Source organism: Hemiscyllium ocellatum, chromosome 21 (genome assembly GCF_020745735.1).
Source record: "Hemiscyllium ocellatum isolate sHemOce1 chromosome 21, sHemOce1.pat.X.cur, whole genome shotgun sequence".
Classification (NCBI taxonomy): domain Eukaryota; kingdom Metazoa; phylum Chordata; class Chondrichthyes; order Orectolobiformes; family Hemiscylliidae; genus Hemiscyllium; species Hemiscyllium ocellatum.
Genome location: NC_083421.1, coordinates 42,754,099 through 42,780,245, shown reverse-complemented (window position 1 = coordinate 42,780,245; position 26,147 = coordinate 42,754,099). Strand labels below are relative to the sequence as shown.

At 39.2% G+C, this 26,147-nt stretch overlaps 1 protein-coding gene across 9 annotated transcripts in view; it reads left to right on the top strand.

Moving 5' to 3' along the window:
* Nucleotides 1-8,650: 8,650 nt before the first annotated feature.
* The window catches only part of strbp (spermatid perinuclear RNA binding protein), a 159,250-nt gene continuing 141,753 nt past the window's right edge, over nucleotides 8,651-26,147 (top strand). For 8 of the 9 annotated variants that reach the window (XM_060841396.1, XM_060841393.1, XM_060841387.1 and 5 more), the window contains exon 1: nucleotides 8,651-8,832. The gene's annotated coding sequence lies outside the window, so the exon portion shown is untranslated. The remainder of the gene's footprint in view (nucleotides 8,833-26,147) is intronic. The other variant, XM_060841395.1, reaches the window with a different exon arrangement.

Here is a 26,147-nt window from a genome sequence, read left to right as displayed (position 1 = left end):
AGGTTTGATTCAGGAAAGACAAACAGGTGCAGCTGAAGTTCCATATCTTGGAACTATTAGACAGGGCACATGTGCATGTGTAGTTCGAGACGGTAACAATACACTTAAACGTCACAGTGAGTTGTGCAGGTCACCATATACCACCTTTGCCGTACTTGCTAGAAACGTTTAAAGAACATAAACTCCTTTCTTGGTAGTTCTATAGTACATCATCTAATGTTTGTTCTCTTTCAGTGGGGATGGGAAATAAGGGAAGTTCTTTGTGGTTGACGACTCACAAGATGATGGCCTGAATTTTGTGGTAATTAGTGCTCACCATTATTATATAGTAAATTAGGCACTAACTTCCCAGCACCTGCACGTGAAATTAAAACTGCTGATCATAAAATGGCTACCCAATTTACCCTTGTACCTCACAAAATTTGAGACATTATGTTTTAATGCCATATATCGTTTGAGATTCTAATGTAAATTTGCAGTACATTCTTACTAAACATGCCAGAAAACAATATTATGGTTTGTCTAGTCAAACGTAGGTAAATTTTAACAGAGCAGTAAATATCAATTAATGTCACTAGCCTCATTGCCACTGAAGATTTAATTCACAAGTGTAGTATCTCATTATTTCAGATCTTAATTGTTGGAGGGTTTTAAGAACATTCTTTTGTTTTTCTTCATCATTTCCCCTTGTATATGTCCCACAATTTTTATTTCAAGTAACATTCTTCGTTAACTTCTTTCATGTCATTGCCAAGTTTACATAACACCATAATATCACCACCAAGATATTTTCTTTCTCATGTTTCCTCAGTTTTTCTTCAAAATCCAGACTCCTGATCTTGGAGGTTTGAGATTTGTGCTTTCAGAACCTGAAAGCATCCTTTATTGGTCATCAGAATTAGATACTGTATGAAAGGTTCAGTCTCATCAAAGCACCATAAGATTTAATTAAAAAACACAAGGAACCGCAGAAAATCTGAAATAACACCAGAAATTGCTGGAAAAACTCAGGTCTGGCAGCATATGAGGAGAGAAATAAAGAGTTAATGTTTTGGGTCCAGTGATCCTTCCTGTAAATATGCTTTCTCTTCACAGATGGTGCCAGACTCAAATTTTCCAGCAATGTCTGTTTTTGTTTAAGATTTGATCACCTAGCCCGATTTCTATTGTATTATTTTGGACATGTAAATCAACAAACTGAGAGTTTTCCTTTTGCCCCTGTCTACCGATCAACACTTTTTCATTTCTGCTCATGACCCTCTTCTACTTCCTCTCAATTTTCCTATTCCCAGTTTAAATGTTTAATCAATTTAAAGTCACATACCAATAGTTTGAATTTAGTTTTAGCAGATATATTTATCTGAATTCTCTGCACTGTATCTCTAAAAGTGTTCAGTACTGTAGTCTAAAGTATTGATTAACTTTGGCTAACATTTAAGGGTTCCTTCACATTATGAATTTAGCTCCTGCCCTAGGACTTATTCTGATTAAACCAAAATGGATAGCATTGTGAAAACCGCGAGCACAAAGTTACCATTGCATGAGCCTGCCTGAAGTAAAGTTGGGTCATAATATGGGAACCCCTTTTCAAATAGCATTGTGTGTGTTCTGCACCATTACAACATGAAATAGATAGTGACATCTTGGAAAATGTCCAGACTACAGAGGAAGTAGTGGTGGATGTCTTAAAATGCATAAAGGTGGATAAATCCCCAGGACCTGATCAGGTGAACCTGAGAGCTCTGTGGGAAGCTAAGGAAGTATTAGGGGGCCCCTTGCTGAGATATGTTGATCATCAATAATCACAAGTGAGGTGCCAGAAGACTGGAGGTTGGCAAATGTGGTGCTACTATTTAAGAAAGGTGGTAAGGAAAAGCCAGGGAACTTATAGACCAATGAGCTTGACATCAGTGGTGAGCAAGTTATTGCAGGGAATCCTGAGGGACAGGATTTATATGCATTTGGATGTAAAGGGGATACAGGAGTTTACTGAAGACGTCAGTCAGGAGGGCGAAAAGGGGGCACGAAATAGCCTTGGTTGATATGATAAAGAATCTTTTTGAATTCACCCTTAAGTATATGAAAAGGAAAAAAGAATAACTAGAGAGGGAATAGGACCTGAGGTGACATGGTGCCTCATTGGTTAGCATTGCTGCCTCATAGCCCCAGGGATCCAGGTTCGATTCCAGCCTTGGTTGACTGTCTGTGTAGAGTTGCATATTCTCCTCCTGTCTGTATGGGTTTCCTTCCACAATCCTAAGATGTGCAGGTTACGTAAATTGGCTATGCTAAATTATCCATAGTGTTCAGGGATGTGTAAGTTAGGGACAATACTCAGCGATAAATATAGGAGAGGGGAACAGGCTTGGATGGATTACGCTTTGGAGGGTCAGTGTGGACTTGTTGGGCCGAAGGACGTTTCCGCACTGTAGAGATTCCATAGATAGGCAAGACTGATTAGGCTTTGTGTTTAGGAAATCATGTCTCATTTACTTGATTACTTTTACAAAACACTCAATGAGAAAGATTGTGAGGGTAGAAAGATTGGTGAGGGATGTGATTCATGTGGACTTCAGTAAAGCAATCAATAAGATCCCTCTTGGTAGACTGGTTAGATTATGCGGATGCAGGGAGAACTAGCCATATGGACAAAGAACTGGCTTGAAGGTAGAAGACAGAGGGTGGTAGTAGAATTGCTTTTCAGATTGGAGGCCTGTGACCAGTGGTATGCCACAAGGAGCGGTGTTGGGTCCACAGCTTTTTGTCATTTATGTAAATGATTTGAATGTGAACACAGGAGGTATAGTTAGTAAGTTTGCAGATGACACCAAAATTGGAAGTGTAGTGGTCAGTTAAGATGGTTACCTCAGATTATAACAGGATCTTGACCACATGGGACAATGGGCCAAGGAGTGGCAGATGGAGTTTAATTTCGATAAATGTGATGTGCTGCATTTTGTAAAGACAAATCAGGGCAGCAATTATACACTTCATGATAAGGTCCTGGGGAGTGTTGCTGAACAAAGAGACCTTAGAGTGTAAGTTCATAGCTCCTTGAAAGTGGAATCGCAGGTAGACAGGAGAGTGAAGGCGACATTTGCTACGCTTTCCTTTATTGGTCAGAACATTGAGTACAGGAGTTGGGAGGTCATGTTGCAGCTGTACAGGATATTGGTTAGGCCACTTTTGGAATATTGTGTGCAATTCTGGTCTCTCTCCTATTGGGAGATGTTGTGAAACTTGCAAGGGTTCAGATTTACAAGGATGTAGCCAGAGTTGGAGGGTTTGAACTATAGCGAGAGGCTGAAGAGGCTGGGACTGTTTCCCCCGCAGGGGCAGAGGTTAAGAGGTGACCTTACAGATGGTTACAAAATCATGAGTGGCATGGATATGGTAAATAGGGAAAATAATCTTGCCTAAGATGGGCAGTCCAGAACTGGAGGGCATAGGTTTAGATTGAGAGGAGAAAGATTTGAGAGAGACCTAAGGGGCAATTTTTTCATACAAAGGGTGGTGCATATATGGAATGAGCTGCCAAAGGAAGTGTGGAGGCTGGTACAATTACAACATTTAAAAGTATCTGGATGGGCAGGAAGGGTTTAGAGGGATACGGGCCAAGTGCTGGCAAATGGGACTAGATTAATTTAGGGTATCTGGTCAGCACAGAGGAGTTGGATCGAATAGTCTGTTTCTATACTGTACATCTCTATGACTGCAGCAGTTCAAAAAGACAGCTCACCACTATTCAAGGGCAATTAGAATGGCCTCATATCCCAATAATCATTAAGAAGCACCTGATATAAATGGCCTAGTTAATTAAAACTGTAGACTGGAACACTGGACTACAATCTAGTTGCATGTTTGATGATACAATAAAAACAGTTCACCCCAGTCTGGGAAGGCTTCACTAAAATAGGATGCCTTCTGGGGTATTAAAGGAAGTAGCTACAAAGATAGTGCATGCACTTGCAGTAATCTTCATTAGAGTCTAGAAAAGACCCGGAAGATTGGAAAACTGCCAATGTATCACCTTTATTTAAACTGGAAAAAGAGACAAAAAGAAACATAGATAACTACAGGCCAGTAAGTTTTATATTTATTCATGAGAAAGTGTAAAAGAGTCAATTATAAATTATGTAATATTAGAGCATATAGAAATACAAAACATGGTAATCAGAATCAGCAAGGCTTTCTCAAGATAAATTCACGCCTAACAAGTTTACTAGAGTTCAGGACATATAAAGTAATATATTTGGATTTTCAGTGTTTTGATAAGGTCCCACATATTAAGCTCTTTAATAAAAGTCCATGGTTTTGGAAGTAGCTCATTGGCATGGGTAGAGGATTGGCTAAATAACGTGAGAGCTGGGATAATGTGTAGAGTGTTTGTCTCAAGGACAGTGATGGGGACACAATTATTTAATATATATATATTAATGATTTAGATGAGGAAAGTAAATGTACAATAAGCAAGTTTGCAGATGACAGAAAAATATGTGGGAAGATAACTGATGAAGAGTACAGGTTGGGTGAATGGGCAAAAATTTGGCAGACTGAATTGAATGTGGGTAAATGTTAGGTTATGTACTTTGGCAGGAAGAATAGGGGAACAAAATATTATTTTAAATGAAGGAAAATTGCAGAAGGCTAAGCAGAGAAATTTGAGAATCCACATCCATGAATCACAGAAAGCTAGTATGAGTTCAGGAAAAGCAAATGGAACGTTGGCCGTTAATTCAAAGAGAATGGAGTATAAAAGTAGGAAGGTTTTACTTAAACTATTTAAGACACTAGTCAAACAACAACTGGGATATTGTGAACATTTTTAGGCCCCTTTCCTAAAAAAAAGATATACTAGCATTGGAGGCGGTCCAGACAATGTTTGCTAGGCTGGTATCAGAGGAGAGATTGAGCAGGCCTGTACTCATTTGAATTTATAAGAATGAAACAATCTTAAGGAAAAATAAAGATTCTTGGAAAACTTGACAGGGTAGAAAACTTGTTCCCTTTGGGAGCGTCTAGGAAATGCCAGCATGATCTTGGAATAAGGGGCCACACATTCAAGACTGATGAGGAAAAACCAGCTTTCCGAGGGTAATGAATCTCTCTAATTATTTACTGTGCAGTGGTTGTCAAGGCTGGGCTATAAAGAATACCCAAGACGGAGATCAACAGATTTTTAATCTGTAAGGGAGTCAAGGGTTATGGATAAAAGACATGATTGTGGGATTGAGGATTACCAGATCAGCCATGATCTCATAATAGCATCGCAGACTTGATGGGCTGAATAGCCTACTTCTGCTGCTCTATCTAATGGATTCACTGGTGGGCATAATTTGGTCTCTCTCATTCCATGTTTTCCCAGGCATGCTCAAGGATCCAGCTGAACAGCAAACATATGGAGTGGCTATGGGTATCATGGATCATGGATTTCTGGATGCTTTATAAAAATATGCTAAGAGCAGATTTAGGAGGTCTTAATCTTCTTTTTCCTGTGCTACAATATAACCAAAGATGGAAAAAAGTTTGGAGTGAAATGAGGATTTAACCACCTCCAAAATCTTGCATACTTCTGACTCTCAGATCATGGAAAGCTTCATCATTTTTGGATTCAATTGCCTCAGCTGCTAGAATGTCTGTTTCATGTAGGTTTTATAGATAGCTAATGAAGACCAGGCCTTTTTGTTTAAAAAGAAAAATACACTTTATTCACGGAAAATGTCATATACATTCATAGGTATGAAAACAGTTCAATATAGTCTTTGCACATCAAGAAAAACAAACTTTGGAATTTAACATTTCCATGCAATTGCAAAAATCAAAGGCATTCCTTACTCATGCAGGAAACTATTTATATACTCTGAGGCAGCGAGAGGGTCTGATAACTGAACAGGTCCTTTTTATACTTTGGAAGATCAACCTGAGATGGAGGTCTTTCCCCAGAGTGCCTTAGCAGCAGCAGCTGCTACAAGTTTTAGTGCATCCTCAGCATGTAGTCCTGGACCTAGGAATGTGCCAGACTTCAAGGTCAACTCGTTTATGTGGCAAGTCCAACAAGATTTGGCTGACCAAAGAGCTTCTTTCACAGAGTTGATAGGTCTCCAAGCACAGTCAACATGTGTGAGTTCTGTGCTCTATTCCCAGAGTCCTGCATCATAGAGTTGCTGGAGATGAACTTTTACAGAAATCATTGCATCTCTCTCCAAACTTTCTCTGAAAAGGCACATTCTAGGAGGAGATCAGTGACACTTTCTTCACCAGTGCAGCTGCATTGAGGGCAATGTGCAGTGGCACACAGAGACTGGGTGTACATGAAGTATCTGAAGGGTGGTGATTTTCTCACCACTAGCCAAGCTATGTCTCAGTGCTTGTTGAAAAGTTCTGGCAATCAGGTATAGTACAAAATGACTTTCACAGTCTGCTCAGGGAACCATGCGATAGGATCCACTCTCTCCTTTTCCCATAGGGTCTTTAGGACATTATATGCTAACTATACCGGATGAACTTATGGTCAAAGGTGTTTTCGTTGCAAATTATTTCACTAAGGACAGGTGATATGTAGTGGTCCATTATTACTTGCAGCTTTTGTGGCACTGAGGCTACACACATCCTTCGTAACATCAGATACAGGTAGAACCCTCAGTAAGTGGTGACATTTGGTGCCTGCATACCAAGGGTCTATGTATAGCTTGATGTAGCCACACACAAAGGTCGCCATCAGGTTGAGAGAAGTATTGGTTATGTCTTTTCCCTTCCTTATCCAGAGCTTTGTAAATGGTTTGTCTACAGACAAAGTCATAGAGTTGTACAGAATGGAAGTAGACTTTTCAGTCAAATTTGTCCATGCCGACCAAATATTCTAGATTAATGTAGTCCCATTTGCCAGCATTTAGCACATATCACTTTAAACCTTTCCTATTCATATACTCATCCTGATGCCTTTTAAAAGTTGTAATTGTACCAATCTCCAGCACTTTTAGCAATTCATTTCATACACACATCACCTCTGCGTGAAAAAGTTGCTCAAGGTCCTGGTTAAATCTCTCCCCTCTCACCTTAAACCTATGCCCTCTAGTTTTGGACTTTGCAACCTGGGGAAAAGACCTTGGTTATTCATTCTATCTATACCACCCATGATTTTATAACCCTCTAGAAGGTCACCTCTCATCTTCTAATACTCCAGGGAAAATAGCCCAAGCCTATTCAGCATTTTCCTTTCCCCGAAACCCTCCAACCATGGCAACATCCTTGTAAATCTTTTCTGAATCCTTTCAAGTGACACAACATCCGTTCTTTAGCAGGGAGACCACAATTGAACACAGCATTTCAAAAGTGACCTAACCAGTGTCCTGTACACTACAACATGTCCTCCCAACTATACTCAATGCAATAACCAATAAAGGTTTGCATACCAAAAGCCTTTATCACTGTCCTGTTGAAGTGGAAGATGACTGCAAAGATGCAGATTCAGGGAACAGGCCAGAACTACATCACATGTAGCAATACCAAGAGTACCTCATACTTGATAGCCAGGATTTTACCCACACGGACGGGGAAGTGGTGCTCCCAAAAACCCAGTTTCTGTCTCACCATAGCAGCATGATCTTCCCAAGTTTTTGCAGTTCCCTTGCTCATCCAAAACATATTCCCAGCATCCTGATGCCTCAAAAGTGGTCAACATTATATTTAATCAACAATGACTTGAAATTACAATATTGAATATTCTCCATTTAAAATAAATAAATGATTTTGATTTAAGTACTTTTCTTACACTTGAATACTTGCCCTATTTCTTACAGAAAACTGTATTCATCCTCAGGAACCATATGGGTATGCACTAAGAAACCACACAAATAGCTTAAGTCCAAGATTCCATTATTTTTCAAATATCAAGTTGCTGACAGCTCAGTGGATAATTGTAAACAGAAATAAAAATATATGAATCTAGTGGACCATGGTGTGGCTGGCCACAGAGCTAAAAGGTAAGAAGACTTGAGAAATACAACCAAACACAATTAACCAAAATATATTTGACTATTGAGCAATCCTTCCAATCGTTATCTAAGTTTAGGGACAAGTTGACAGTTAATAGTTAACTTGGATGCAGAACACAACCATTATTTTGCTTTAATGAATTTAAAGGATTTGCCTTCGTCTGTGTGAAGTGATCAAGTGGGACTCTTTAACAACAGACACCCCCTACAAAACCAAACTTCTGGAATTCCTGTCAAAATCCAATGAGCTCCAGAAAGCTAAGTTTGAAAAATAAGTCCACCCATCCTCCAGTGTGATAAGATCTGTTTCGTTTGCTTACTGTGGTACTACCTCCATGTCAAACCTATTCCCGGGGGTTCCAACTTCTTCCAGACCCTCCGTACTCCAGGGTCCCGTTTAAAATGGAGCTTCCTTCTTCTACTCGGCGGCCTGAGTGGGTTTCCTCCTGTTGGCCTCAAAACACCAGTCTTCCATCTGTCTACCGTTCTTCCCTACTCCTCCTCCTCTTTTTTCCTCTCTCTCTCCCTGGTTCCTTACCTCTCCCGGCTGTTATCTTCCTCACAGCACCTCGAGTCGGGCTGCTCTGCGCTCCGATGTGCTGAAGGCCCGGTCTCCAAGGAGAGGGGCGGAACAAACCAATGAGAGGAGGCGGTGCGGCCCCACGTGAGCGGCGGTTGGTGCCGGTGCTCGGAGTGAGGGTTGAGTTCCCGCACTGGAGGACGTGCTAGGTCAGCTCACTTAGATTCCTATTCATGGGCTTAAATTGACTGTATCTACCGTGAAGCGAATGAATTTACATTCTTGGGACACCAGGTACCAGTGACCGATTTGATTGTGGTGAGTTTCGGCTCATTATGTTCTGTCTTTATTTTAATTACCAACGTGCTCGGAACGTCTGTGTTATTTTTTTCCTCTCCATCTCTCGCGTGGTAGAGTTAGGGTCTAAGTCCCATCCTGTAAGCTGCGAAATAGTGAACCCATTCCCCCGGGCCTTTTTGAGCATGCGCAGATGTGTCCAACACTGCTTCCTGCCATAAATTGTGCCCTATAGGACATTGATTTTGTTGTGTGTGAACATTTTGGTAAAAATTTAAAATAAAACTTTGATTTAATTAGAGAAGGTCGCTAGGTTAGCAAGGCGAATTTAGTCAAAATTACGTAGATGCTAGGGGTGGATAGGAGTTTTTCCTTTGTTCATGTACTTTCGTGGTTAGGTAATTTAAAATAATTGTATCTGAAGGGTTCCTGACTACTTTTTTCATTGGGAACTGATGACCTTTGACATGGAAAGTGGGTGTTTAAAGGTTTTTTTTAACCTGGCTGAGATTAAATTACAAAGATATGGGCGTTTTTGTAAAGTGCCCCCGCCTTAATTTGTGGCTTTGTTTTATAATTAATTAATTAAGTGAAATTGTTTTGACACTGACGAATAAATAGAACTCTGGTGTTATGTAAGATTTAAGACATTTTATTACCTAATTTGACTGCCCCGAGTCTTGAGCCTTTTGTGCATTTGTTCTAATTGTGAAATGTTCCATGTCACTGTAAAAATAGTCGAAGGTTTTCTGACAGCAATGCCTTTGGTGATTTCTGTCTCGTGCGAGGGACCGATTTGTACTACCTTGCTACCAGAAAATATTTGAACATGAAAGCGCACAAATCTTTGTCTCATTCTCACATTGTACTGCTATTGTACGGCAAGAAACATATGAACGTGGATTCCTCCCACGCAGGACGATTTGATTGTAATTCGTATAAGATTGGAGATTCCCTCTCTGCAGTTTTTTTTAAATGCCTTTTCAATCTAATTGCCTTTTCAATGTAATTAACCTGTAAGTTAGTGAAAGTGAGCACCGTTTTGGGTTTTTTTTTGAGGTCCACTATTTGGCAGGCTAGTCGCTGTAGGTTCATTGTTCGACGTGAGCACTTTGACACAAATCGACGTTTTCTAATTGGGGGAAAAAGGGATTTCTTTTGCAAATAATAAGCAGATATGTCCTGTCCAGATCGTTTCAAATTTTGGTTTGTCTATTTTCTTTTCTGTGCAAATTTCGGTTTGACGCATTGTCCTTGACCCAAATTTATTTCTATTTATTTGGTGAGATTCATTGTTTTCAGTGTATAAAGGGAAATGTACACCAAACTCAACCTCATTTCGTATACAATTTTAGGCAGTAAGATGTGTCAGCCGGAATTCTATAAATTCTCTTCTGTTGCTATGCAGAGTATTTAATTATGCATTGCAAAACCAGTCCGCCTTGTTAAAATTTCCAGAGCTTTCCAAATAAGCCAAACGATATTATTTGTAAATGTTCTCCTATATAAATTTGGTATGTTCTTTCAGTTTTGCAAAATTGCATTAAGTTTAGAATATGCAATACTGCAAAATACCTACGGTGTCTTCCGCAGTATATTTATAGCATACATGTAAGTGAATCGTTTTCCGCGTCGAGTACACACTATACTGACTTCTCCAGATCTTTTTGTGATTTGCTAAAGTTACGTACGTCTCTTAGGAACCACTGAGATTAAGGTGACCATGATGGCATTGGAGACGAGCAATGTCGAAAGTTCTTTTTTTAAAAATACAACTGCTGTAGATTCTGCTTTTCCTGTGCTCAAAGCGTCGAAACTTAGGCCATGTACAAATATTATACACTTTATTTTAATAATTCCTAATATGTTTTTAAAAATACCCTAATATTGGAATGGACTTTCTCTGAATTGACTGCAAAATTGGAATTGTGTTAGAATAATTATGCATTTTGAAATTTTAAATACAGTCTAAGTTGGAGAAGATAATTGGATGATATGTTCTGAGATGTAGTAATCTTAAACTTTCAGGTGTGATATGATGTTGTAAACTAACTTCGTTTGTTTTCTGCAAATTGAAACTTGATCACCTGTTAAATGAACTAACGATAGCTCTTATACATAAGAGAGGGTTTATCTTATTTTCCAGCAGTTTGAAATTTTTTGATCAGTGTGACGTTCATATTTGGGCACACTTTTGTGTTCTGGTTTAGAACTATAGTGTATTGCCATAAGAAATCTGCCTTTTTGGACATTTTGAAGACTGGCTTCATCATACAGTTGTTGAGTTACGGGAGTACTCTTCAAACAACTTGCTTCACAGCAAAGCAATAAAGTTACCTGTCAACAGTTGACATGAAGTTGATCCCATGCTTACAATTAGGACCATGTAAACTAGCTGCAGTCATTTGGTAAGCTTGTGTCAGCCCTTGGTACATCCATTTGAAAAGTGTGGTGTTGGAATCCACGATGAAGGGCATAAGACCGAAACATCAACTCTCCTGTTCCTTGGATGCTGACTGACCTGCTGTGCTTTTCTAGCGCCACACTTTTCGACTCTGATCTGCATACCTCATTTTTTCTCTTGTACATCCATTGCAGTTTCCTGCCTTATTTCCTCACTTATTTCCTTTAGTGCCAAAAATCTATTTGAATTTTGAATATATTCTTTTTGAGTATTCAAAGCTGTCTTGGATAGTGAATGTTCAAGATTCGGAACCCTTAAATGATGAGATTCTTTTCATCGTAGCCCTAAATGGCCTATCTCTTACCTTGAGTTTCTAACGTAAAACTCTGTATTCTCCAGCCAAGGGAAACAGCCTTTCAGCATTTGTCTGTCTGTCTCTTATCTCCACCAATCGTTTACTCTTTATCTCCCCACCCCTGCTATTGTCTGCATATAAACTGACATTTTCCTAGCCATCATCAGTTCTGTGGAAGGGTCACTTGACCCAAAACGTTAACTCCTATTTCTCTCCACAGATGCTGCCAGACCTGCTGAGCTTTTCCAACAATTTGTTTTTGTTTCTGATTTACAGCAACCTCCGCTCTTTTGGTTTTATTCTCTCATGATCTATTGTCAAGTATTTAACCATTTTCAATGAGCTCACCTCTCATTTTAAACACACAAGAATGTAAGCACATTCTATTTAATTCATGCTTTTAGACCCATCCAAGATTTTAATCTGGTGAACCCCTATCCAAGCAATTATTTCCTTCCTCGGATAAGGCAAACAAAACAGTATATAGATTCTTCAGTGTGATATAATCAAATTCTAATACAATTGCAACGAGACATCCTTACACTTAAATTCCAATGCTTTGTAACGAAAACTAACATATAATTTGCTTTCCCAATTGTTTGCTGTACTTGCATGTTGCCTTTGAGTTGTTCACCTTCTGATTACCATCATTTACTAGTCTAGCCTTTTTTTAAAAAAATGTTTGTATTCTTCTTACCAGCATGAATAATTTCACACTTCCTTCATGAAGTTTCACCCACTGTCACCTTGTCCAATGGCTTTACTGGCCTCTAATCTTCTACAACTTCTTTAGGTCTTACTCCCAGCATTCTCTGAACCTACTGTCTGCCTTAGACTTAGACTTAGACTTACAGTGTGGAAACAGGCCCTTCGGCCCAACAAGTCCACACCGACCCGCCGAAGCGCAACCCACCCATACCCCTACATTTACCCCTTACCTAACACTATGGGCAATTTAGCATGGCCAATTCACCTGACCCGCACATCTTTGTGACTGTGGGAGGAAACCGGAGCACCCGGAGGAAACCCACGCAGACGCCTTATCTTTCATCACTGAACTTGAATATGTTACACCTAATTAGCCATTGACATTCTAAGTTACTTGAGTCCAAGCACCAATCCCTATGGCACTTTACTCATTGCTCCTCCACAAATTGGTTTTGCAGTGAATGAATTTGGTGAACTTCTGGAATTCTCTACCACAAAGGGTTATGGAGGCTAAATCATTGAATATACTTAAGGAAATATATTTTTAAAGGCTAAAGATACCAAGGATCATGGTATTGAGACACAGGAATCAGATATGACTGTGTTATAGGGCAGGTTGGCTGAATGGTCTTCAGCTTGTGTTTCAGTGTATGCACTAATCTTGTGTAATAATCTGTGGGGCACCTTTGTTGAATGACTTTTGAAAGTCCAAATATGCTATATCCACTTGTTCTCCTGAGCCTCCTAGTTAATTTTTTTGAGTATGTGTCAAACACAATTTCCTGTTCATAAAACTGTGCCTTGCCAAACTGTATTATGATTTCTACACGTTTCTGATGCTGTTTCCTTACTAATAGATTCTCTTAATTTCCATACTACTAATGGCAGACTAAACTGAGCTGCAGTTCTCTGGTTTCTGTCACCTTTCATTCTTGAGGCCATTTCAGAATCTAGGAAATTCTGAAAAAGCAAATACAATGCACCTGCCATGTCTGGAGTTACCTCATTTAAAACCTAGCAGGTAAGACATTGGATCCAGAAGGTTCTTAGATTTCAGTCCCATCAATTTCTCCAGTAATGTTTCTTTACTAGATGTAATTAAATTCCTTGCTTGTTGGTCTCTTGGCTCTATTATTTTTCAACATGCTTTTTTTCAATTCATTTTTTTCATGCTCTGTGACTGCTGCTGACCAGGCCAGTAATTATTTCCCATCCCTATTTGAGTTTTGTCAGACAGCTTCTTGAATGTCAGTGGTCCAAGTTCTGTAGGTACACCAACAGTGTTGTTTGAGTTGGAGTTACATGCCTATGACTTAATGACTGAAGGAATAGTGATTATAGTTCAACGTCAGGGTGGTGTGTGACGTGGAGGCATTTTGCAGCGAGTGATGTTCCAATTTATTTGCTGCCCCTGCCATTTTTTATTGTAGAGGTTGCCGGTTTGGAAGATGTTGTTGAATTAGTCTTGGTGTATTTCTGCATCACGTTGCAGAAGGTACTCACTGTTGTCACTCTGCTTTGGTGGAGATAGTGAATGTTAAAAATGGTAAATGGAATGTCACTTGAGTGCACTGTTTTGCCCAGGGTTGTGACAAACTTCTTGTTTGAGCTGCATTCATCCAGGCAATTGGAGAGTATTCTATATATTTCACTTGTACCTCATAAATGGTGGAGTATTTAGGGGACAGAGGTGAGATACATGCTGCAGAATTTTCTGCTGCTGACCTGCTCACATAGCCATAATATTTAAACAGATGACCCTTTCACTTTCTGGCCAATGATAACCCTCACAGTATTGATACTGGCAGTTTGTAAGTTTGCTTGCTGAGCTGGTAGGTTTGTTCTCAGGTGTTTCGTCACCATGCTCTGCTGAAGCACTGGTGTGCTGTCCCATTTCTATTCATGTGTCTTGGCCTGTTAAGGTGGGTGATATCATTTCCACTTCATTTTCTTAGAGGTTGGTTAATGGGGTCCAAATCGATTGTGTTTATTGATGCAGTTCCAGTTTGAATGCCAGACTTCTAGGAATTCCCATGTGTGTCTCTGTTTAGCCTATCATAAGATGGATGTGTTGTCCCAGGCAAAATGGTGCCCTTCGTTGTCTGTGTATATGCATTCTAGTGATAGCTGGTCACGTCGTTTGATGTTTGCAGTCCTCACAAGGTTTTTTGTAAATGACATTTGTTTTGCTGGTAAGGATCCTTTAGGTTCATTAGTAGCTGTTTCAGTGTGTTGATATGTTTGTGGATTACCATGATACCAAGGGGTTGGAGTAGTCTCACACTCATCTCCGAGATGTCTTTGTATGGTAGTGTGGCTAGAGTCTCTGGGCGTGTTATGCTGTCTTTTTCGGGTTTGTTGTTTAAGAATAGGCGGATTGTGTTTATCAGGTACCTATTGTTCTTGTATTTGCTGTGTTGGTATTTTTCTTCTGCTCGTAGTTCCTGGGTGCTGCAGTGTATTGTGGCCTGTTCAAATAATGTTTTGATGCAGCTCCGTTTATGGATGTTGGGATGCTTGCTCCTGTAGTTAAGTATCCTTTCCTGCAGATGCTGGTCTAGTTCTCCATTGACTGTTCATTCTAATATGACATTTAGGAAGGGGTGTCTGTTGTTGTTCTCTTCCTCTTTGGTGAAATTTATGCCAGTAAGGATGTTGATGACATTGTAGGTTTCTTCTAATTTGTTCCATTTTGTGATGACAAAAGTGTCATCCACATAACTGACTCAAAACTTGGGTTGGATTGTGGGCAGGGCTGTTAGTCCAAGTCTGCATTATTGCGTCTGTTAAGAATCCTGATATTGGTGAGCCTGTTGATTTGTTTGTTGGTCTTGACATTGAAGATGAAGTGAGGAGTGAGGCACAGGTCTACTAGCTTGAGGATGCTGGTCTTGCTGATGGAGTTGATGCTGTCTGTGTCCTTGGTGTATCTTTGGCGTACATTTCACCAAAGAGGAAGAGAACATCTTCCTAGATGTCACAGTAGAACGAAGTGTCAATGGAGAACTGCAGACCAGCAATTATAGGAAAGCAACACACACAGACCATATATCTAACTACAGGAGCAATCATCACAACACCCACAAATGGAGCTACATCAAAACATTATATAGATGGGCCACAACACATTGCAGCACCTGGGAACTACGAACAACAGAAGAAAAATACCTACACAGCATATATACCTATAGAGCGATTAAACCCAGTCTGCCAGTTCTTAAACAACAAACCCAAACAAGAAGACAATGTACCCAGCAACTCTAGCCATACTACCATATATCAAAGACATCTCGGAGATGACTACAAGACTGAGCTTTTCCAGCACCACAGTTTTCAACATTGTTACAGCCGAAGTGTTGGGGAGTAAATGAGGTTGGAACTCTAACTATAGCATACTTGGATTTTGCAGGTTGGCTCCAAAAGTGATAGTAGTTGGTCTTGCAAAGTTGTAAAATTTGTGTTTTGGATTCAAGGCAAGAGCTTTGATTTTCCCAGTATTTAATTGAAAAAAAACTATTTAGGGATCTTGGTGTCCTTGTACATAGATTCCTGAAAGTTGCCACCCAGTTTGATAGTGCTTTTAAGAAGCGGTGTGTTAGGTTTTAGTGGTAGAGGATGTCATGTTGCAACTGTACAAACTCTAGTGCAGCCTCACTTGGAATATTGTGTACAGTCTGGTCATCTCATTACAGGAAGGATGTGGAAGCATTGGAAAAGGTGCAAAGGAGAATTACCAGGATGTTGCCTGTTCTGGATGGAAAGTCTTTTGACAAAAGGCTGAGGGACTTAGACCTGTTCTCATTGGAGAGAAGAAGGCTAAGAGAGTATTTAATAGAGACATACAAAATGATCAGAGGATTAGATAGGGTGGGCTTGTACAAGGGGGAAAACTGCAAATTGGGGAGTGATAGATTTAAGACAGATGTCAGAGATGGATTCTTTACTCAGAGAGTGGTAAGGGCTTGGAATGCCCTCCCTGCCAATATGGTTAACTCTGCCACGTTAGAGGAATTTCAGCAGTGCTTGGATAAGCATATGGATGATGATGGGATAATCTAAGGGGATGGACTTAGATTAGTTCACAGGTCGGTGCAGCATCGAGGGCCAAAGGGCCTGTACTTTTCTATGTTCTGTGTACTCCGACTCCTTAGCATCATGGTAGCCCTCAAACATACCAACACATTGAAACAGCTACTAATGACCCTAAAGAATCCTGTACTAGCAAAACAAATGTCATTTACAAAATACCCTGCAAGGACTGCATCGGATAGACAGGCAGGAAACTAGCCACCAGGATACACGAGCACCAACTATCCACCAAAAGACATGACCAGCTATCACTAGAATGCATATACAGAGACAAAGAAGGGCACCACTTTTTTGACTGGAAAAGCGCAGCAGTTCAGGCAGTATCCAAGGAGCAGGAGATTTGACGTTTCGGGCATAAGCCCTTCTTCTTATGCCCGAAACATCGAATCTTCCGCTCCTTGAATGCTGCCTGACCTGCGCTTTTCCAGCAACACATTTTCAGCTCTGATCTCCAGCATCTGCAGTCCTCACTTTCTCCTCGACCACTTTGACTGGGACAACATATCCATCCTATGACAGGCTCAACAGAGACACACGCGTGAATTCCTAGAGGCTTGGCATTCAAACCGGACTCCATCAATAAACACACAGATTTGGACCCTATTTACCAACCTCTAAGAAAAAGTGGAAATGATATCACCCACCTTTTAACAGGCCAGGACACCTGAATAGGAAGTGGGACAGCACACCAGTGCTTCAGCAGAGGCTCACTGATGATGTTACTTAGCATGGTGATGAAACATCTGAGAACAAACCACCAGCTCAGCCAGCAAACTTACAACCTGAACTTTAACCTGAGCTACAAATCTCAAAAATCGCATTGATAGTGGCACGATTCAGTGACGGTAATGCCTTTGAATATCAAGGGAAAACATGAAGACAAACAATTTTTTGATTGTTTAACATTTCTGCCACTACTTTATTCCCCTTAACTTTTTCAGACAGAGACAAGAAATAATTTTCATTTTTGTATCCTTGTATTAGCTCTTCAGTGTATTTTTATATATCTTATCGATTTACACTTGTTTGCTTCCCCTTTAGGTTTTTAAAAGTAAGTTAATAATTTCTCAGGTTAGACTTTTTTTTGAAATATTATAAACCCCTTTTAATCAAATCCTATCCTTAATTTCTCTAATTAGCCACTTGTACCATGTTTCCAATAGAGATTTTATTCCTCAAGGGAATGTGTATTTAGAATTATGAATTATTTCTTTAATGAAATGTTGGAGGCTAGTACAATTGCAACACTTAAGAGGCACCTGGATGGATACATGAATAGGAAGGGTTTGGAGGGATATGGGCCAGGTGCTGGCAGATGGGATTAGATTGGGTTGGGATATCTGGTCGGCATGGACGAGTTGGACTGAAGGGTCTGTTTCTGTACTGTACATCTCTATGACTCTAGGAATGTGTGCCATTACTATCAGCAGCGTATCTTTTAAGCTAATGTTACCCTTCTTTGTGAATGTTATTGTTTAACTTTGGGAATCTAATTTCAAATTTAATCTTACCACATGGAAATTTTAATATGAAATTTATCATTTGATCTCTATCTTGAGCTCCTTTACTGTGAGATTACTGAAGAATGCTGTCTCTTCCCACAATGCTTGATCTAAAATAACCAGTTCCTGAGCAGGTTCCTCAATATTCTGAAATTTGATTAGACAAATTTCCCTTTCAGGATTATTGAATCTTTTTTAACTATTTGTTTTGGGCACATGGTATCAATGAAATGTAACTTCTTACTTCTTAAACTACTTGTAGTGTGTGGGTTGGAGGCCTTTTTCTCTGTGCTATAGATCTGTATGACTCTGAAAGGATGGGAAACCTTAAAGGGCCTGGGCACACAATTCTTAATTGTGGACAATTTGAATAGGACTATACAATTTAAGTAAGACTTGGTTACCTAAAAAAAATTAAGATGAATCTTTTTGTTACTTTTTCATCAGTCTACACTCACTTGTGCATTCACTTATGTAAAGGATGAGGCTTTCTGATGTATTTATGTGAATAAGTACTTTTCTTAATTCATACAATGTGCATCTCACTTGCACGAGCAGCATTTATTGCCTATCCTTAATTGCCCTTAAATTTGATGAGAGCTGTTCCTTGAATCCCTGTGGTTTGTGTGTTGTAGATTAGCTTGTATTTCAATATTTTGCCTCATTTTGCATTTGTTTTGCAATGTACTGTCAGTTCTGCTATAACGCAGTAGTTCCGTTCTCCTGTAATCCCATGTCATTAAAAAAGATCATGTAATGGCAGCACTATTTAAACTATTGGGACTGGAATAATGTTATAAAGCGTGTATTGGTTATAACTTTGCACTTTAGAAACAGTGTCATCCAGTTTGTCAATCGTGTTATAGTGAATTTGTGTTAACAAAACGTGTGTCATAGCAGAATGACCTGTATTATGTTATGGATCAGACTAAATTCCCCCCAAAATTTTTATGATAGCCTGGACCCTAACTTTTTCTTATTTTAAAGTTAAGTGTAAAATGCTGCATTCCAGATGCAATTTGAAAGCTTTTAATCGAGTAGTTTGACCAAACACATGTTTTGTATTTTAACTGTAGTATAAATATAGATAAAAGAATTAGCTTAACCCATAACTCTATTGAAATGCTTAACAAAATACATTAACTACTAATTAACTGTTCTAATATTGTAACATCCCATAAAATGAACTAGGCAGAAGTGAGGACTGCAGATCCTGATGAAGGGCTTTTGCCTGAAACGTCGATTTTCCTGCTCCTCGGATGCTGCCTGATCTGTGTTTTTCCAGCATCACTCTGATCCAAATCTTATAAAATGACTTTTAGCAAAGGCAAGTTCAGTAATATACAAATTGTGTCTCTCATGCAATTCTTGACCACACCCATTTAGGCTGCTTCTCTTGTTCCAACTCACCCTTTTTTAAAAAAGGGCTCGCAAGCTGTTTATTTCATTGGCTTCAATCAGACAACTTGGCGCCTCTGTCCCGACCTTTTATCATTTTAAAACTTGGACAAAATATACTTCTTTAAAACCATAGTATTGTCACAATTGGCTAAATTTAAAATAAATGAACAATATCATTTAGAATGGAATTGTTCATGACCCTGATGATTGAGGAAATACACTTCCCAATGTGATTTTGATCATCATAGCAGAGACACCACAATTTCTGTTCATGACAAGAGACAGCAGATGCTGGAATAGAAGGTAGACAATCAGGCAGCTGGAAGAACACAGCAAGCCAGGCAGCATCATGAGGTGGAGAAGTCCAATGATTCTTCTTCAGGATTGGGGGTAGGTATAAGGGGAACCGCGTGTAAGGGGGTGGTTGGGGGAGTGAGGACAGGATGGTGAGGTAGGGATAAGTGAACACAAGTAGAGGCTATGACCTGGTTGGTTGATGGGAAGAATGAATCCGGTTGGTAGCTGGGAGGAAGAGTCGATTAGAGGAATGGAAGGGCGGCAGAAGGGCTGGGAAGGGAGTGGGATTTTTTTCCCTGAGATTCTTACACTCTTGATGCAACTGCAGACGCCACCTTCTGTGAACAAACAAAATTTATTAAGCTGAGTACAAAATAAGCTTTCTGGAGGAACCCTTTAACACACTTTGCAATGTTTGTGAAGTCATGTCAAGGGATCTCTCTGAACAAAGGAAACAGTCTTTCTTTGAGAACAAAATCTTTGCATCACAGTCAGAAATGCCCACAAGACAACCCGCACCCAGTCACATACCATTCAAGACACAATACAGTGACTACATCATTTCCAGAATATAATGTAAATCACCTCTTAATGGTCAAATCTATTGTGAATCTTTTTTTTAACTACAGGGAGTACTCAAAATTCCAACTGTAATGTTCTTATTGATTTTGAATAAGATGATAATGCAGTTCTTTTATTCTGAATAACTAGGAAATGGCTCTGAATGGCAGGGGATTGGAATATAAATTCCTTACAAACTACCTGTAAGTCAGAGGCATCTCCCCCTAGCCTTGGGACATTCAATTTCCTGTAGGTCATCAGAGCAAATTAACCTTTAATATCTCAAGGTGGGAAGAGAGGCTATTTGAAATTGGAAAACTCAGTGTTGAGTCCTGCAGGCTGTAGGCTGCTAATCGGAAGATGAGCTGTTGTTCCTCCAAGTTGCAGTCTGATTTGCTGTGGCAATTGAGAAGGCCAAGGATGGTCATGTTAGAAAGGGAATTAAACGGGCACTGACTAGGAGGTCAGGTTGGCACCTGTGGGCCCGGTCACCTTTTTTCAAAGCTGTGTCTTCCATTGTCAATCATGGTCTTGGTCTGATACTGGCTTTGAAAGAAAATGTTAAGACATTTATTTTTAATTCAAAATATAGGTGCATGCAATTTAAATTGAAAGGGCAACTCAACTGTTGTGACAGATCCAAAGATGTCATAATTTGACTTGAGACATTAACTGTTTCTCTCTGTTTGCCAAGACCTGCTGAGTTTCTTCAGTATCTTTGTTGAATTTCAGATCTCCAGCTCGCACAGTATTTACTTCAGTTATGATACTTGCTGCTTTTTTATTCATGTGGAATGTATGATTGTCAGCATTTTTCGATTTGAACAAAATACTTTCAATATGGCAAGAGTTACTTAAGTTTTAGGCAATGAAAATTAGTTTTTAATTATGGGTTGTAGCAAGTTTTCTTGCACAGAATTTGTATGTTTGGAATGAATCAAATTTTAAAAAAAATTAATGTCACATGGAGAAGATTTGCCATGTGTTTAAAAAAAGACTTTCTCCCAGCAAAATAATTTGATTTTTTTTGAGCTTTCCTTCCAATAAAGTGTATAGAAAAAGCGTCATTTTCAAAATGCTGAAACAGAAAACACAAACCCATATCAACATTTGTGTAAAGATTTATAGCTGTCTGTTGCCGTAGTTGTGGGTGTGTTTGCCGAGCTGGAAGTTGATTTGCAGACATTTCATGTCTAGGTGACTTCTTCAGTGCTTTGGAACCGCCTGTGAAGTGCTGTTGGGTTGTGCCGTCTTTTGCATAGCTACAATTAATCAAAGGAGCAGAGGAGATGGAAGAAGGAGGGCATAATCAATTAATCAATGTGTAATTATTCATTAACTTTCTGCGAAGAACTTGCTGTGAAATGAAGTGGTTATAGTATAAAGTTAAAAATCACACAACACCAGGTTATAGTCCAACAGGTTTAATTGGAAGCACACTAGCTTTCGGAGCGACGCTCCTTCATCAGGTCTAAGTGGAGGGCTCGATCGTAACACAGAATTTATTGCAAAAATTTGCAGTGTGATGTAACTGAAATTATATATTGAAAAATTGATTGTCTGTTAAGCCTTTCATCTGTTAGAATGCAGTGATAGTTTCACTTCTTTCATGTGTAAATCACAAAACCTTTGTGATTTACACATGAAAGAAGTGAAACTATCAGTGTATTCTAACAGATGAAAGGCTTAACAGACAATCAATTTTTCAATGTATAATTTGTTACATCACACTGCAAATTTTTGCTATAAATTCTGTGTTAAGGTCGAGCCCTCCACTATCACCTGATGGAGCGTCGCTCTGAAAGCTAGTGTGCTTCCAATTAAACCTGTTGGACTATAACCTGGTGTTGTGATTTTTAACTTTGTACACCCCAGTCCAACTCCGGCATCTCCAAATCATGGTTATAGTATAGTTGGCTTTAAATGCGATCAAAACGTTGCTTCGAAATAAATTACAAAACTGCAAAGAATTTTTAAAATTGTTATTTCCTCAATGTGGCAGAGCTGGTATTTATTGCTTAATCCTAGTTTCTTTGAGAACTTGGTGATGAGCAGCATCTTGCTCTATATGTAATCTGTATGGTGAAAGTCCTCTTGCGATGCAGTTAGGTAGGGAGTTTACAATATTTTTATGCAACAAAAATAAAATTCTAGCAATATTTTCATGTTAGGCTGATGCGACCCAATTCTTTGTCCATCCTTTTAAGCCATATCACACAATACCTAGGATCAGCTTCCATCCCCTTTTCCTTTTAACACACTAACTGACTCTACTGGCCTACCCCAAAGTCGTTGTTTCTCTGATGTATCCCACCCTTTCTTTATCCCATCAATTATGATGATATTTGCAGTTGCCTAAGTCCCAATCTGTGGAATGCTTTTCCTAAACCATTTTAACCTGTCTTTGCTCAAGCTTTTAGGCCATTCCAACTAACTTAGTTCCATCCTTTTTAGCTTATCACCACTAAAGCCAATGCAGACCTGGCTGTCAGATTTGGGCAAGTCCACAGCAAGTACCTTAAATTACTAGGGAAGTATCACCTGTATTGTTTTTGCAAGATCCTTAGATCAACTGGCTTGATATTAATTGCAGTGAAGAGGTAAACAAAAAGGATAGGGGAATGGAGTTTCTACGTTGTGTGAAGGACTGGTTTCTAACTGTTATGTAATACAAAACTTAAGGGAAGATTTGCTATTGCATCTATAGTAAGGCATGAACCAGTGCATGCGAGTAGAACAACATACATTGTGCATTTTAAGTTGATAGTGAAGGGTACAAGTATGATCGGAGAAAATTTGACTTTGAGAATAGAACTTGGGAAAATTGACATTGACAGTAGCAACAATGCTTAAAAAAAACCATTATTGGAAACATCTAAAATGGTGTTGAGCAAAGTTCAGGAAAGATTTATTCTGCTAAAAGAAAATGGGAAACTGACAAATTGGGGGAAAATAGGTTTAGAAAAGTGGAATGTGTTAAGTGCATGTTAAAGAGAATATGAAGAGACTGTGATAAAACAGTTAGGAAAACAAACAGCAATGGAATTAAATTATCAAGGAACATAAAATACCAGTAAAATATTTTGCCAGCATGTCTGACTGTCATGATCCAGTTACTATCACAGCCTTTTTTTGTTAATACCACAGATGATGAATGAGAAATGGCTGAAATATCATATAACTATTTCACTTCACTATTTACCAGGGAACAAGTAGATATGATATAGGTAATGAGATAACTGCATTTAAAACAAAAAGAAATACATTAAATAAAGTCAAACTCCAGTAGGATAAAGCCAGACTGATTCTTTCAAAATTTGGAGATGCAATCAAAGAAATGGGTAGAAAAACATTCTTTCACCTTTTTAAAAATAACTAATTAGAAGAAGGTAAAGTGTCAGAAGACTGACAGATAGCTAATGTAATTCCTGCATTTAAGAAAAGAGGCAGACCATGCCCAGAGAATCATACATAAGCCAGCTTAATATTGGTGGTAGGAAAAATAATGCAATCCTTACTAAAGGAAAGAACAGAATGATAAATATCAGAATGCACGTTCAGCATGGAGAATATAAAGGGAAATCTTGCTTGACTAACTTTATTGAACTTTGAGGCAGTTGTAAATGGAGTTGATGGTGGTAATGAAAAATATGTAATTTATCTGGATTTTTTTTTGAAGATGTGAAATTAGATGCTCCATAATAGACAGGTTGTATAGGGTCAGACTGAGAAATCTGGGCACAAATGATAATAAATTGTGAGCTGGCTTCAAGTTAGAAAGCGGAGATTACAAGTAAAGGAGAGTTCAGCGTGGCAGAAACTGAAACATAGTGATCTGTAAGTACTAGTGCTTGTACGGCTACTTTTAATGATTTGAACTTTGGAACCAAAAATACAAATTTCTAAATTTGTAGATGACCCCAAACTGGGGGATAGATGTTGCTAGAAAACTGTAATAGATAGTAGACAATAAACTTGGGAGAGCGAGCCAGTAATTGACAAGTGAACTTCAAGACTTGGAGGTAGTGCATATTGCAGGGGGTTCACTTATTACTTAGATGGCGCAAGTCTAGGCAGAATGGAAGAATAAGGAGATCTAGAAGTACAGATACGGCAGTCAATAAACATCATGTCATAGCTAGCAAGGCCACATTTTAAAAGAAAACCAAACCAAGTCTTAGGTTTCTATTTCTTTGGGAAGAACGTTGAAAAATGAGAATGTTATTTTTATTGTTGGACCTTGATTTCTGCATTTGCTATGGAAGATGACCATTTCTTGCTTGTTAGATGAGAAATTTCCACCTAACATTTAGAATTCCACCATTGGAAATGAGTGTTTAACTTCCATCTCTTCAGAGTTGCTGAAGTTGACCTCGCTCTTTCTTTCTTTCTTTCAGTCAATCCCTAATGTTCAGGCTGTTCAGTGTGCAGTCAAGAATCTTCAGGTCGAGGAAGCTCCAAAACAGTTGATGCCTGAACCCCAGCTATTGTCACTTAGCCTCACCCCACCAGCTGCTGTCACTCATTTTATAAAGAGGGTGTGCTCTACGGATGGCCATATGGCAGGGCTGAAGTTTTTAGCTGCAGTTTTCATCTGGTGGAGAGAAAGGAAGAAGTAATATAACAGACTCTTACCTGGTTGTAGTGAATCAGTGCTGGATTTCACTTGTAATGTAATTGGTCATGAAGTGGCTTGTGGAGCCCCCAGGAGATTGTGTTGCTATAAAGCTGTTGGATAGCTGAGCCTCTGTGGTCAGAACTGAGGGTTTGGGTGAGGGTCTGCTGTGGTAGGGGAGGGGATTCAGAACAAGTACTACTTAGTTTGGTTTTGGAGATGAAATAAAGTGGGAGGGGAGCTGCGGAGTCTTCCACAATTGTGGGATGTTAAGGGCTTGGCTGAAACTGACCATGAGCATGCAAGAGTTTATAAATTACTTTTTTATATAATGTCTGATTAATAATCTGCAAGCATTAATTATATGGTGAATGTTATCAAGCTACTTTATTGCTCTTTTGATTTTGCTAGTGTTTGGGGTTCATGTTAATTTCCAATAATTTGATTAATTATTTGCTCATGGGATGTGTAAGTCCCTGGCAAGACTAGTATTTGTTGCCCATCCCTAATTACCTTTCCAGTGGTGAGTTAAATGAGGTCATGACATGAACATAAAGACCTACAAATTAGGAGCAGGAGTGGGTCATTCAACCCTTGAGGCAGAGGTGGTTACTGCAGATGCTGGAGATTAGAGTGGTGCTGCAAAAGCACAGCAGATCAGGCAGTATGCGAGGAGCAGGAAACCTGAGGTTTCGGGCAGAAGCCTTTTATCAGGAATGATCCATTCAGCCCTTGAACCTGCCCACCATTTGGTAAGATGGTGTTTGATTGATTTGAATTCTGGTCTCCACTGTACTTTCCTGTCCACCTCCAAGAGCCTTTGACTTCCTTATCAATCAAGATTATATTTAACTCCAGTTCTAAAAATATCCAATATTCCTATGCCCCACAGTTCTCTGGGGAAGCAAATTCCACAGATTAGTGACCCTGAGGAAAAGAAATTCCCTTTTTCTGTCGTAAATGGGAGACTCTTTAGAATTAGGATTTAAAAATTAGTTTCTTCCACAATGGGAAATACATTTTATCATTTTATCCCAACAAATTCACTCTGATTTGTGTCTCAATAAGATAATTTCTCATTCTTTTAAACTTCACCGAGTCCAACTGTTTCCACGTGACAGTCCTGTCGTTCCATTAATTACTCGTGAACATTCCCTGAGCTGCTTCTAATTCTTCTTGTCTCCTTAGTTGAGCAAGGATGTAAAATTTGTGTGCAGTACCTCTGGATCTCCCAGCGCACGCAATACTGGCAAAATGTTCTGATATTTATATTCCATTCCCTTGCAATAAATAGCAACAATGCATTTGCTTTCCTCATCATTTGCTGTACCTGCATACTAAGTTATTGTGATTCATCACAGGTCATCCAGATCTTCCTCACTGCAAAGTTTTGCATTCTTTCTC